Raw genomic sequence first — 15,350 nt, 5'->3', positions numbered from 1 at the left:
TTGCCTTGCACATACTTAAAAAAGCTTTTACTATCCTCCTTTATATTATTGGCCAGTTTACTTCGTACCTCATTTTGCCTCTGCGTATTTCCTTCTTAGTAATCCTCTGTTGCTCTTTAAAAGCTTCCCAGTCCTCAGTTTTCCCACTTATCTTTGCTATGTTATACTTTTTCTCTTTTAACTTTATATGTTTCTTAACTTCCCTCGACAGCCACGGCCGCCCATGCCTCCTCCTGGGATCTTTCTTCCTTTTAGGAATGAACTGATCCTGCAACTTCTGCATTATACACAGAAATATCCGCCATTGTTCCTCCACAGTCATCCCTGCTAAGGTATTGCACCATTGAACTTTGGCCAGCTCCTCCCTCATAGCTCCATAGTTCCCTTTATTCAATAGAAGTACTGTCACTTCCGACTGTACCCTCTCCCTCTCAAATTGCAGATTGAAGCTTAATGTATTATGGTCACTACTTCCCAATGGCTCCTTCACTTTGAGGTCTCTGACCAATTCTGGTTCATCACACAATACCAGATCCAGAATTGCCTTCTCCCTGGTCGGCTCCAGCACCAGCTGCTCTAAGAATCCATCTCTGAGGCACTCCACAAAGTCTCTTCCTTGAGGTTTAATACCATCCTGATTCTCCCAGTCTACCTGCATGTTAAAATCCCCCATAACAACTGTAGTAACATCTTTGCGACAGGCCAATTTCAGCTCCTGATTCAACTTACATCCGACATCCAGACTACTGTTTGGGGGCCTGTAGATGACTCCCAAAATGGTCTTTTTACCCTTAGTATTTCACAGCTCTATCCACACTGACTCTACATCCCCTGACTCTAGGTCCCCCCGCGCAAGGGACTGAATATCCTCCCTTACCAACAAGGCCACCCCACCCCCTCTGCCCGTCAGTCTGTCCTTATGAAAGCACGTGTAGCCTTGAATATTCATTTCCCAGGCCCTGTCCACTTGAAGCCACGTCTCAGTTATCCCCACAATATCGTATCTGCCAATTTCCAAAAGAGCCTCAAGCTCATCCATCTTATGTCTAATGCTTCGTGCATTCATGTATAGGATTTTTAATTTGTTACTGCTCTCACCCTTCCCATCAACCCCTATTTCACTCAACTTTACAGCATGATCCCTTTCCGAGTTTTCTGCCTCATTTTTACAGTTGTCTTTCTTGACTTCTCTTGTTCTAACTTTCCCTTCAATTTCCTTTTTAAACATCCAGTTTGTCCCCTCCCACCCGCTACTTAGTTTAAATGTAGTGGTGTTGCAGTAGAAAACCTGCCTGCCAGAATGCTGGTCCCTAACCTATTAAGGTGCAAACTGTCTCTCTTGCAGAATTTATGCTTACTACAAAATATACCCCAGTGATCCAAGAACTTAAATCCTTGCTTCCTGCACCAGTTCCCCAGCCACACGTTCAAGTCCATTATTTCCCTGTTTCTGGCCACACCAGCTCGAGGAACTGGAAGCAAACTGGAGATAACCACCTTGGACATCCTGCTTTTCAGCCTTCTTCCTAGTTCTCCGAAGTCCCGCTGTAGTATGTTCCTCCTCTTCTTGCCGACATCATTTATGCTGACATGTACCACCACCTCTGGCTCTTCACCTTCGTCCTTGAGGATTTCCTGCACTCTGTCCACGATGTCTTTCACCCTGGCACCAGGAAGGCAACACACCATCCTTAAATCCCGTCTGCTGCCACAAAAACCCGGTCAGTTCCTCTCACGATGGAGTCCCCTATTACCACGGCTCTGTGCGATGTCCGACTCTTCCGCTCTGCCTCTGCACCAACTTTTGATTGACAGACCTGGCCGCCTTGCGAACTGGCAGTGTCATCAGTCTCTACTGTTTCTAAAAGCTTCAACTTGTTCCTGACAGGTACTTCTCCCGTGGTCTCTTGCACCTGTCTCCTCCCAGCCTTCCTCATCGTCTGCTCTCTTCTGGCATGATTGGTGTAATAACATCGCTGAAGGTCTTGTCCAGAAAGATCTCGTTCTCTCGGATGAGCCTAACGTCTTCGAGTTCTTTCGTCAGCGCTGCCATATGCTCGGTCAGTAGCTGAATGTGCACACACTTTCCACACATATACGAGCCAGATACACTAGAGTCGTTGACCTCTCACATCAAGCACGTAGTGCACTGAACCAGCTGGGCAGTCATGTCTTCACCCTCTTCAACTGTGGTGTAATCACTTCACTCAACCTCCTTGTCAAAGACTCCTGAGCTGAAGCCTCACTCTTCGATCCAAACTTCCTTAGACCCTCTTTTTGTGGCAAGTCTGTGGACTCTTAATTTAGGTTAGAGGAGGAGGGAGGGAGGGAGACCCTACTTTGTAGGACCTGGGGTTTAGAACACACCCACTCTAATAGCAATCACTTACCTTCCTGTCTGGCTTTGCGCTCCGCCTGAACTTCCGCCCAGCTCCCGCCGCTCTCTGCTGCGAAAAGACCGTTGGCGTCGAGGTAAGTTCTTTTATATAGCAATCACTTACCTTCCCGACCAGCTTTGCGCTCCGCCTGAACTTCCGCCTAGCTCCCGCCGCTCTCTGCTGCGAAAAGGACTGATGTTATGTCCCAAGAACGTCACCTCTGCTTTCACAAATTCAGTTTTGTTTAAGTTTATTGCCAGTTTTGCTTCTCATAGTCATTCAAAAAGTTCTGCCAACAGTACCATGTGATCTTTCCAAGAATTACTAAAGATCATTACATTGTCCAAATAGACTGCACAGTTTGTTAACTCCCCCACAACTCTGTTCATGAGTCTTCGGAATGTGGTGGGTGTGTTCTTCATTCCAAAGGGCAACACTTTAGATTGATAGAGCCCATTTGGGGTTACAAATGCCAAAATTTCTTTTACCGTCTCTGATAAAGGTACCTGCCAGTAACCACGCAGTAAGTCCAACTTGGTGATATAACTGGCTTGTCCAACTTTCTTGATATAGTCCTCCAATCTCGGAATTGGATATGAGTCCGATTTTGTAATGGCGTTCACCTTCCGATAATCCACGTAACATCGTTGAGTCCTGATTGGTTTGGAAACTAAGATGATCGGCGAACTCCACTCACTCTGGCTCGGTTTGATGATATCCTAGATTCTGGATTAGTGGTGCTGGAAGAGCACAGCAGTTCAGGCAGCATCCGAGGAGCAGTATGATGATATCCTAGTTGAGCATGGCCTCCACCTCCTCCTGGACCTGTCTGGCTTTGAAAGGATTAAGCCGATATGGGTGTTGTTTTATTAGAGCAGTATTCCTTATGTTGACTTCATGTACAATAGTATTAATCCTCCCCATATAATTCTTACATATGTCCTCATACTGCAGTAACAAACCTCTCAACTGTGTTCTATGCTCCTGAGACAGATAGTTTACTAGTTATCCCATTCCTCAAGGACTTCTTCATTTTTTAACCTATTTTGAGGCACATAAAAATCCACATCATTTGGATTTGATTTCTCACTCTGCAGGCAGTAGCTAACACCTGTTTTTCCAGTTCTTTCTAGTATAATATGGTTTCAACGTGTTCACATGACATATCCGATACTGTCTTTTTTGCCTATCTGGCATCTTTACTAGATAGTTCAGTTGACTCAACCTTTTCTCAATTTGATAGGGACCACTAAACCTGGCTTTGAAGGGATCTCCGATCACTGGTAACAGTACTAACACGTCATCCCCTCGGAAAACGTCCGAGTCTCAGAGCTTTTACCTGCCACCTGCTTCATTCAATGCTGGGCCCTCTTTAGGTGCTATTTAGCTAACTCACCTACTCGATTTAATCTCTCCCTCGCCTCCGATACATATTGTAAGTGTGAGATCTCCGACTTTGGTTCTGTCAATTTTTCTTTAATTAATTTTAATTAATTTTAAAAGGCCTCTCACTTCATGACCGGATATTAATTTGAAGGGAGTGGACTGAGAAGATTTGTTTGGGGCATCTCTAGTGACAACAATATGAATAGGATACTTTTATCCTAATCATTCAGGTAATCCTGACAGTATGCTCTCAACATGGTCTTCAAAGTCTGATGCCACCTTTCCAAAGCTCCCTGGGATTCAGAATTATATGCACTGGATTTAAAGTGCTGTTTACCTAAGCTATCCATAACCTCCTTAAACAGCCTAGCAGTAAAGTTTGACCCTTGGTCCAACTGGGTAGCCCATACCGTGTGAAGAAAGCTACTAACGCCTCCTACTACCCTTTTTGCCTTGATACTCCATAATGAAATTGCCTCCAGAAATCGGTTAGACATGTCCGTTATGGTTAATAAGTACTCGTTCCCACTTTTAGTTCTCGGGAGGAGACCTACACGATCAGTTATAATCCATGTGAAAGGTTCTTTGAATGTAGGAATTGGCAACAAAGGGGCTGGTTTTATAACCGCCTGTGGTTTGTCTGCCATTTGGCATGTATGACACGTACAGCAAAAGTTAACCACATTCTTGTGCATTCCAGGCCAATCAAAATGTTTTGTACCTTAGGCTGAGATTTTCGTACCCTTAGGTGAGCTCCTACAGAGAGGTCACGTGGTATTTGGAACACTTCCTGTCTATATGCTATCGACAAAACAATCTGGTGCACTTCACCCATTTCTCATCTGCACTAACTTGCCGTGCTTATCATGTGACATTACGTGTCCCACTTTGTCACAATGAAAACACCTGAGGCCTTTCACCTCCTTTCCACCTCTTGGGATTTTTTTTAACCTGTGGTAAACTCTTACCAGTGTTCTCAACTCTTTGTTTTGTAGCGCAGGATCTCCCCTTCTCCCAACTTCTATTCCGAACAGATTGAAATTCTGGCCGGAAGCTTGTCTTATGCACCAACAGGTATTTATCTGCTAATTCTGCTGCCTTTCTCATTTTCTGAACTTCCTGTTCCTCCATGTCAATTATTACCATCTCTGGAAGTGAGTTTTTAATATCCTGCTGCAGAATAATCTCTCTTAGAGCCTCAAAAGTCCTGTCTATTTTTAAAGCACGCACCATCTATTTTAACCATTCTAACTCCATTTTCCTCAATTGTAATTTAAGTTTTTCTACCTCTACTGCACTTGTCTGTTTCTCTGACACGCCGAAGTGTCTGAGTAACTCCCTTACAATTTCAGCTTTCCTTTTGTCCTTGGTTAAACCCAAATCTAATGTCTTTGTTAATTCTAAAAGTGTGACCTTTTTTTCTTTTCTTCTAAACTTTCTTGGCAAATGCAAGGTTTGTGAAGGTTTGTAGCTCAGGTTGAGGTTTAGGGTGTAGGTTTGCTCGCTGAGCTGTAGGTTTGATATCCAGACGTATCATTAACTGGCTAGCTAACATCAGTGGCGACCTCCAAGTGAAGCGAAGCTGTTGTCTCCTGCTTTCTATTTATATGCTTGTCCTGGATGGGGTTCCTAGGGTTTGTGGTGATGTCATTTCCTGTTCGTTTTCTGAGGGGTTGATAGATGGGTCTCTAGATCTATGTGTTTGTTTGTGGCATTGTGGTTGGAGTGCCAGGCCTCTCGGAATTCTCTGGCATGTCTTTGCTTAGCCTGCCCCAGGATAGATGTGTTGTCCCAGTCGAAATGGTGGGTTTTTGATCCTCTGTGTGTAGGGCTATGAGGGAGAGAGGGTCGTGTCTTTTTGTGGCTAGCTGGTGTTCGTGTATCCTGGTGGCTAACTTTCTTCCTATTTGTCCTACGTAGTGTTTGTGGCAGTCCTTGCATGGAATTTTGTAGACGATGTTGGTTTTGTCCATGGGACGTACTGGGTCTTTTAAGTTTGTTAGTTTTTGTTTGAGAGTGTTGGTGAGTTTGTGTGCTACAAGGATTCCGAGGAGTCTTAGTAGTCTGGCTGTCATTTCTGAAACTTCTTTGATGTATGGTAAGGTGGTTAGGGTTTCTGGCTGTGTTTGGTCTGCTTGTTGTGGTTTGTTCTTGAGGAATCTGGGCACTGTATTTTTTGAGTATCTGTTCTTCTTGAATACGTTGTATAGGTGGTTCTCCTCTGTTTTCCGAAGTTCGTCTGTGCTGCAGTGTGAGGTGGCTCGTTGGAATAGTGTTCTGATACAGCTTTGTTTGTGTGTGTTGGGATGGTTGCTGGTGTAGTTAAGTATTTGGTCAGTGTTTGTCGGTTTTCTGTATACGCAGGTTTGTAGTTCTCCGATGTCCGTTCTTTCGACTGTGACATCCAGAAATGCGAGATTGTTGTCGGTTTCTTCCTCCTTGGTGAACTTTATGCCTGTGAGGGTGTTGTTGATGATGTGAACTCTCTCTTCTATCTTGTTTCGTTTTGTGATGACAAAGGTGTCATCTACGTAGCAGACCCAGATTTTTGGTTTGATGGTTGGTAGGGCTGTTTGTTCTAGTCTTTGCATTACTGCTTCTGCTATGAATCCTGATAGTGGAGATCCCATGGGTGTGCCGTTGTTTGTAGATTATGTTGTTGAAGGTGAAGTGCGTGGTGAGGCACAGGTCCACTAGCCTCATGATGTTTTCATTGGTAATGTGATTGATGGTGGTTGGTGTGTGAAATGGTCTCTTCTAAAAGTGTGGTAAGTGTTTCCTTTGTCAGGTCGATGTTGATGGAGGTGAACAGTGCTGTTACGTCGAATGAGATCATTGTTTCGTCTTCCTCTATTTTGGTGTTTTTGATGATTTTTAGGAATTCCTTGGTGGAGTGGATGGAGTGCTGTGACTCTTCTACTAGGTATTTCAGTCTTGCGTGTCGTTCTTTGGCCAGTCTGTAAATTGGTGTTCCGGGTAGTGGGACTAAAGGTCTGAGGGGGGCTCCTGGTTTATGGATTTTTGGTAGTCCATAGAATCATGGGGTGTTAGACAATAGACAATAGGTGCAGGAGTAAGCCATTCTGCCCTTAGAGCCTGCACCATCATTCAATATGATCATAGTTGATCATCCTTAATCAGTATCCTGTTCCTGCCTTATCTCCATAACTCTTGATTCCACTATCCTTGAGAGCTCTATCCAACTCTTTCTTAAATGAATCCAGAGACTGGGCCTCCACTGCCCTCTGGGCAGAGCATTCCACACAGCCACCATTCTCTGCGTGAAGAAGTTTCTCCTCATCTCTGTCCTAAATGTGTCCTCTGGTTCAGCACTCACCCATTAGTGGAAACATGTTTCCTGCCTCCAAAGTGTCCAATCCTTTAATAATCTTATACGTCTCAATCAGATCCCCTCTCAGTCTTCTAAACTCAAGGGTATACAAGCCCAGTCGCTCCAGTCTTTCAGTGTAAGGTAATCCCGCCATTCCAGGAATTGACCTCGTGAACCTATGCTGCACTCCTTCAATAGCCAGAATGTCTTTCCTCAAATTTGGAGACCAGAACTGCACACAGTACTCCAGGTGTGGTCTCACCAGGGCCCTGTACAGCTGCAGGAGAACCTCTTTGCTTCTATGCTCAATCCCTCTTTTTATGAAGGCCAGCATGCTATTAGCCTTCTTCACTACCTGCTGTACCTGCATGCTTGCCTTAATTGACTGGTGTACAAGAACACCCAGATCTCTCTGTACTGCCCCTTTACCTAAATTGATTCCATTGAGGTAGTAATCTGCCTTCCTGTTCTTGCCACCGAAGTGGATAACCATACATTTATCCACATTAAACTGCATCTGCCATGCATCTGCCCACTCACCTACCTTGTCCAGGTCACCCTGTAATCTCCTAACATCCTCATCACATTTCACCCTGCCACCCAGCTTAGTATCAGCAGCAAATTTGCTAATGTTATTACTAATACCATTTTCTATATCATTAATATATATTGTAAAAAGCTGTGGTCCTTACGGTACCCCACTGGTCACTGCCTGCCATTCCGAAATTGAGCCGTTTATCACTACTCTGGTTGGTCCCGTCGGGTTTCATTTTCTGGAATTCCGTCCTGTTTAATTGTCCGGAATTGTGTAATTTTTTTAGGAGATATGTAATTTTGTTTCCTAGTTGTGGGGTCGGGTCTAGTGCCACCTGTTGGTAGGTGTTGGTGTCTGCGAGTAGTGCGTTGGCTTTAAGGAGTAGTCCCTTCTGTTCAGGATGACTGTGAGCCGACCATTGTCTGCAGGTAATATAACAATGGTTTTGTATTTTTTGAGATTTTCTCGGGCTCTCTTTTCTTGTGTGATCAGTTTGTTTCCTTCCCTCTTTCCGCTCAAAGTAGGTGCAACTGTCTGCCTGATTGTTTGTTGTGTTTCTTCCGTGAGATTGTTGTCCTTCAATATGGTTTCTCATGCCGCTAGGAAATCCTTCTTGTCAGCGTCTCGGTAAATGAAATTTAGTCCTTTTACTAGTACCTCTTTTTTCTGTGTCTGATAGGGTTTGGTCTGATAAGTTCTTTATCCATGCCCCTGTGTATTTCGGTTTTGTCCATGCAAGGACTGCCACAAACTCTACATAGGACAAACAGGAAGAAAGTTAGCCACCAGGATACACGAACACCAGCTAGCCACAAAAAGACACGACCCTCTCTCCCTCGTAGCCCTACACACAGAGGATCAAAAACCCACCATTTCGACTGGGACAACACATCTATCCTGGGACAGGCTAAGCAAAGACATGCCAGAGAATTCCTAGAGGCCTGGCACTCCAACCACAATGCCATAAACAAACACATAGATCTAGATACCATCTATCAACCCCTCAGAAAACAAACAAGAAATGACATCACTACAAACCCCAGGAACCCCATCCAGGACAAACATATAAATAGAAAGTAGCTTTCTATTTATAAATAGACAACAGCTCGCTTCATTTGGAGGTCGCCACTGATGATGTTACCTCGCCAGGTAATGCAACGTCTGGATATCAAACCGACAGCTCAGCGAGCAAACCTACACCCCTTTCTTGGCAAATTTGAGAATCATCTTGAAATCCCAGAACCACTTTAGCAATTTTCAGAGCCATTTCTCTCACTTTAATTAAATCAACTACAAGTCACCAAACTTAAACAAATTGTCTCACTCAGTTTTATTTAAAGATCCAGGAAACTAACTTGGAAGTGTTTAAATCTACTGGGCTTTTTTCGTACCCCAATCTATTCAAATCTGTCTCAACCTGTTCAAATCCAGGTGAAAGCCCCCAAACTGTTAGGACACGGGGTAAACACCTATGCTAATTTGAACCAGCAACACAGAAAAGATTCATCTCGTGCTGTAATCTGTTAGAATTTGAGAGGCAAATAACAATCCCAAAAGTCACCACTTAAAGTAAAAATAAACAACTTTATTCTTTAAGTCTAACAGAGAATATTTACTCACAACTGTTTACAACTCCTTTCTCTTAAACCTATCTTTTATCTCCCACTCTACAATACTAGTCCACTAAAAAAAAATAATTACGATTTACGAAAAAATAATCACATTTTAAAACCAGTCAGCTTTGCTGACTTTCCCTTGTATATTTTCCTCTGTAGATTCTCTCTCCGGGCCAATGTTGATGATTTTAGAGGACTCTTAAGAATGAATGACGAACGTCCTTCGTCATTTCCGCCACCTCCAAACAGACCCCACCACCAAGGATATATTTCCCTCCCCACCCCTATCAGCGTTCCTGAAAGACCACTCCCTCCATGACTCCCTCGTCAGATCCACACCCCCCACCAACCCAACCTCCACTCCTGGCACCTTCCCCTGCAACCGCAAGAAATGCAAAACTTGCGCCCACACCTCCCCCCTCACTACCCACCAAGGCCCCAAGGGACACTTCCATATCCATCAGAAATTCACCTGCACCTCCACACACATCATTTACTGCATCCGCTGCACCCGATGTGGCCTCCTATACATTGGGGAGACAGGCCACCTACTTGGGGAACATTTCAGAGAACACCTCTGGGACACCTGCACCAACCAACCCAACCGCCCCGTGGCTGGACACTTTAACTCCCCCTCCCACTCCGCCAAGAACATGCAGGTCCTTGGCCTCCTCCATCGCCAGGCTATGGCAACACGACGGCTGGAGGAAGAGCGCCTCATCTTCCGCCTAGGAACCCTCCAACCACAAGGGATGAATGCAGATTTCTCCTTTCCCCTCCCCCCACCTTTTCTCAGTCCCAACCCTCAGACTCAGCACCGCCTTCTTGACCTGCAATCTTCTTCCCGACCTCTGGCCTATTACCCTCACCTTAATCTCCTTCCACCTATCGTATTCCCAATGCCCCTCCCCCAAGTCCCTCCTCCCTACCTTTTATCTTAGCCTGCTTGGCACACCCTCCTCATTCCTGAAGAAGGGCTTATGCCCGAAATGTCGATTCTCCTGTTCCTTTGATGCTGCCTGACCTGCTGCGCTTTCCAGCAACACAGTGGGCGGCACGGTGGCACAGTGGTTAGCACTGCTGCCTCACAGCGCCTGAGACCTGGGTTCAATTCCCGCCTCAGGCGACTGACTGTGTGGAGTTTGCACGTTCTCCCCGTGTCTGCGTGGGTTTCCTCCGGGTGCTCCGGTTTCCTCCCACAGTCCAAAAGATGTGCAGGGTCAGGTGAATTGGCCATGCTAAATTGCCCGTAGTGTTAGGTAAGGGGTAAATATAGGGGTATGGGTGGGTTTCGCTTCGGCGGGTCGGTGTGGACTTGTTGGGCAGAAGGGCCTGTTTCCACACTGTAATCTAATCTAAAAAATCTAATCTAATTTTTAAGCTTCGGCCCAACAAGTCCACACCGACCCTCCGAAGAGCAACCCACCCCTCTACATTTGCCCCTTCACCTAACACTACAGGCAATTTAGCATGGCTAATTCACCTAACCTGCACATTTTTAGACTGTGGGAGGAAACTGGAGGAAACCCACGCAGACACAGGGAGAATGTGCAAACTCCACACAGACAGTTGCCTGAAACAGGAATTGAACCCGGGTCTCTGGTGCTGTGAGGCAGCAGTGCTAACCACTGTGCCACTGTGCTGCCCATTTATCTGAATTAAACTCCATCTGCCACTTCTCAGCCCATTTGCCCATCTGCTCAAGATCCTGTTGTAATCTTCTTCCCTGTCCACTACACTTCCAATTTTGGTGTCATCTGCAAATTTATTAACTGTACCTCTTATGCTCGCATCCAAATCATTAATATCAATAATGAAAAGTAGAGGATCCAGCACCGATCCTTGTAGCATTCCACTGGTCACAGGTCTCCTGTCTGAAAAACAACTCCACACCATCACCCTCTGTCTTCTAACGTTGAGCTAGTTATGTATCCAAATGGCTACTTCTCCCTGTATTCCATGAGATCTAACCTTGCTGACCAGTCTACCATGAGGATCCTTGTAGAATACCTTACTGAAGTCCATACAGATCACATCTACCTCATCAATCCTCTTTGTTAGTTCTTCAAAAAACTGAATCAAGTTTGTGAGACATGATTTCCCATGCACAAAGCCATGTTGACTATCCCTAATCAGTCCTTGCCTTTCCAAATACATGTACGTCCTGACTCTCAGGATTCCCTCCAATTACCTGCCCATCACCGACGTCAGGCTCACTGGTCTATAGTTCCCTGGCTTGTCCTTACCACCCTTCTTAAACAGTGGCACCACGTTTGCCAACCTCCAGTCTTCCGGCACCTCAGCTGTGACTATCGATGATACAAATATCTCAGCAAGAGGCCCAGCAATCACTTCTCTAGCTTCCCACAGAGTTCTCGGGTACACCTGATCGGGTCCTGGGGATTTATCTACCTTTATGCGTTTCAAGACATCCAGCACTTCCTCCTCTGTAATATAGACATTTTACAATGTGTCACCATCTATTTCCCTACATCTGTTGATCTTTTGGCAGTTCTTCCTCAACTGTTCAAAAATGTCCAGTTTTGGACCCCAAAACATTGGATCGTTTCATTGGTTTTAATATTATCAAACTACTGAATTCAAATTTGATATGGATGGAGCATAATTTAAACTTGCCAAATTTGAATTTGTTTTTGTCACACGACAACTCTCTATTTTAGTTGACTATATTTTACATTGTTACCTTGCTCAGCACGCTTTATGCTGTGTCAGGCAGTTTTGCTAGCTTTTCAACTCTTAAATGTACAGTACCTGTTCATCGTCATTACAGTTGATTGAATATTTTTGTGAACGGGGTTATTTTTATTGAAATATAGCTGATAGGCCTTCTATCCCCATACCTTCATCTTGCAGTAAAACAGCTCCCACATTGATGTCACTGGCATCAACAGTTTGAATGGCTTTGTAGAATTCAACAGAGCAAAAGCAGGTCTGCAATTGTCAACACAGCTTTTACATTTCCAAAGACACTGTTGTGTCAATTCTCATTTTCTGCCTTTTGTTGAAGGTACAACAATTGTGCTGAACTTTGGAGCAAGCTTAGAAAAAAATCCACTCCCACCAACACAGCATCAAATTTCTCATGCCATCCTAGGCACAGGAATATCCAAATTAGTTTTCACTTTCACTTCTCATGGTGTTCCTTGGCTTTGTCCACCCAGTTGTTGTCAGCAATCACTCACTAATGGGTATGATTGTACACCTTGGAAAGTTTGTCATAGGTTATGGGTTCTGTGCAACTTTGCATGGCTGATGAGCCAGGTCCTAAGTGCCATTACTCCGGCCACATATTTACTAGGCCTTTCCATGAGGTAGGAGAAATAGAGGACTGCAGATGCTGGACAGTCAGAGTCGAAGAGGATGGTGCTAGAAAACACAGCAGGTCAGGCGGCATCTGAGGAACAGGCGAGTCGATGTTTCAGGCATAAACCCTTCATTCCTGATGAAGAGCTTATGTCCGATACGTTGATTGTCCTGCTCCTCAGATGCTGCCTGACCTGCTGTGCTTTTCCAATGCCACCCTCTTCCCAGGTGGTAGAATTAGTCCTTGGCCTTGAGATCACTAGCATTCTGCTCTCTGGTTCCTTTTCTGAACTTCCTCTTGTTGACATGTTCTCAAAGATTTGTGACCCTTCAAGGCTTCCTCCAAGTCAGCATATTGCATTTCTCAGGAGAAGCCTATGGGGAGTCTTTGAAATGCTTCCTTTGTTCTCATCTCATTTAAGTGCCATCTTTGAGCTGGGTGAGAAAGATTTGTTTTGGCACTCAGAATTCAGGCTTCCCAAGCACATGACCAGCCCAGCAAAGTTCGTTTTGGGATGATCATGGCCGTGATCCTGGTGCTTTTGTCCTGGGGCACTGATGTCAGTATGCAGAGAATCCATCTCAAATATCATTGATGATACTTACCAAGGGCTTTGAAGTGACATCTATCAGTAGTCCAAGATTTGGAGCCATACAGAATTGTCAGAAGGATGACTGTCATACACAAGGATTCACATAATGTTCCAAATAAACCAACTTTTCATTAGGACATTCCGTCTTCGCCAAGTTTATAACTAAATTGGCTTTCTATAACCAATCCAACAGTTCATGAAATGGTACAAATGTTCTTCCCAAAGAAATAAAAAACCATTGATGTAAACAGCAGTTACATAATCCTTTAATTAGTTAATCATTGAAACATTGCTGGTACATTTTTCTTTTGAAACACATGACTTTGAGATGATAAGATCCATTCAACGTTACAAAAGCTGATATTTCTTGATCAGCTAATGGAACATAGAAACGTACTTTATGCGAATGAATGTTCGTAACAAGTCCTTTGTGTCAAATTTAATTGATCGACCGTCCAATCTAGGAATACAATATGACCAATTCAGTTTTGACACCATCAAGATGTGAGCTTTGACTCAGTTCAATGATATCATTGTTTATCATGAACTTACTACCTTCCCTGTACTGAGCTAATTCTCCTGGGTTGAGTCTGTATGGGTTTTACTGTGTAGGTAACAAACTCCCATATCAGAGGATTAGATAGGGTGGACAGTGAGAGTCTTGTACGAGAAGGTATAGCTGCAAATTGGGGTGTGATAGATTTAAGATAGATGTCAGAGGCAGATTCTTTACTCAGAGAGTGGTAAGGGTGTGGAATGCCCTGCCTTCCAATGTAGTTAACTCAACCACATTAGAGAGATTTAAACAGTCCTTGGCTAAGCGTATGGATGATGATGGGATAGTATATGGGGATGGGCTTAGATTAGTTCGTAGGTGGGCGCAACATTGAGGGCCGAAGGGCCTGTTTCGCGCAGTACTGTTCTATGTTCTATGTCCTCCTATTTAGATTTGAGCAATTGACTTCGGTATGCTCATTCATGTTACAATGAAAGTTTGTTCATTTCTTTATATTGCTTTTTGGTCCTATTCCTTCCCCTTTTCACTTTGGCACCCTTCTATGTGTTTTCTAAAGCTGCTACCTCTTCCATCTGCAAAGTTCCCATTCCTCTTTTTTCTAAGATGCTTTATGACCAACTAATGTTCCCTGATTTGGATTAGATTAGATTCTCTACAGTTTGGAAACAGGCCCTTCGGCCCAACAAGTCCACACCGACCCTCCGAAGAGTAGCCCACCCAGACTCATTTCCCTCTGACTAACGCATCTAACCTACGGGCAATTTAGCATGGCCAATTCACCTGACCTGCACATCTTTGGACTGTGGGAGGAAACTGGAGCACCCGGAGGAAACCCACGCAGACACAGGGAGAACATGCAAACTCCACACAGACAGTTGCCTGAGGCTGGAATCAAACCTGGGACCCTGGTGCTGTGAGGCAGCAGTGCTAACCACTGAGCCACCGTGCTGCCCCAGAAGTTGATTTCCTTACTATTGTTAGCGCGGATGAAATGATATCAGTCTGAGCCCAGAGTGCGGTTCAACAATCGGTAACGTTTATTACTACAGTAACGCCGGCGGAGACCAACCGAGGTCCGAATCTCGGCTGCTCTGCTGTTCCCGTGCGCAGCTTCATATTATATACTTTTAGTTGTCAGGATGTGTGGGATTTGAGGATGAATGGGATGATAGTTCCCCATCATCACTGGAGTAGGTGCGAATAGGCTGTTTCCTGCCGTCCCAAGAGAGTTGCAGGGCACGCACAATAGGGTGCTAATTGGTTTATGTAAAACGGGTCCGGGTATTATCTGCTTGTCTCTCTCTGTGAGGGCAGGGGCTAGCACCCCCCTTTGTTCCCTTGGGGTGCTGGTGTGTATTGGTCTGTCCGTTCCTGTCTGGTGGATGCCTGTCCTTTGTGTCAGGATGGCTCCGTATCGATGGGTATGGGTGTGTTTCAGTCAGTCTCTTGATGTGATTAGGAAATGGGTTTCCATATTTAATTAATTCTAGAGTTTTGGTCCATGAGTCATGGGTAATGTTGGTCTAGTGTAGATTCTATCTGTCCTCTGTCTCCTATCTCCCAGTCAAGTGGGCGAACCGGCAGCTGCTGAGTTTTTGTGGGTTTAAAGCTGCAACTGCTGTTTAAAATACAAAAATGAATTCTTATCGTTTCCTGATGTAGGCATAGTC

At 44.6% G+C, this 15,350-nt stretch overlaps 1 protein-coding gene across 6 annotated transcripts in view; it reads left to right on the top strand.

The window, feature by feature from the left end:
- Positions 1-15,350, top strand: part of LOC122541480 (hepatic and glial cell adhesion molecule-like) — a 143,064-nt gene that overhangs the window by 25,879 nt on the left and 101,835 nt on the right. The gene's annotated exons all lie outside the window — the stretch shown is intronic.

The sequence above is a fragment of the Chiloscyllium plagiosum genome, unplaced genomic scaffold, assembly GCF_037043375.1.
Source record: "Chiloscyllium plagiosum isolate Xiang-an unplaced genomic scaffold, Cpla_swu_hap1 HiC_scaffold_35, whole genome shotgun sequence".
NCBI classification, from domain to species: Eukaryota; Metazoa; Chordata; class Chondrichthyes; order Orectolobiformes; family Hemiscylliidae; genus Chiloscyllium; species Chiloscyllium plagiosum.
The sequence above is the reverse complement of the archived record's forward strand: the minus strand, read 5'-3'. Positions and strand labels throughout refer to the sequence as shown.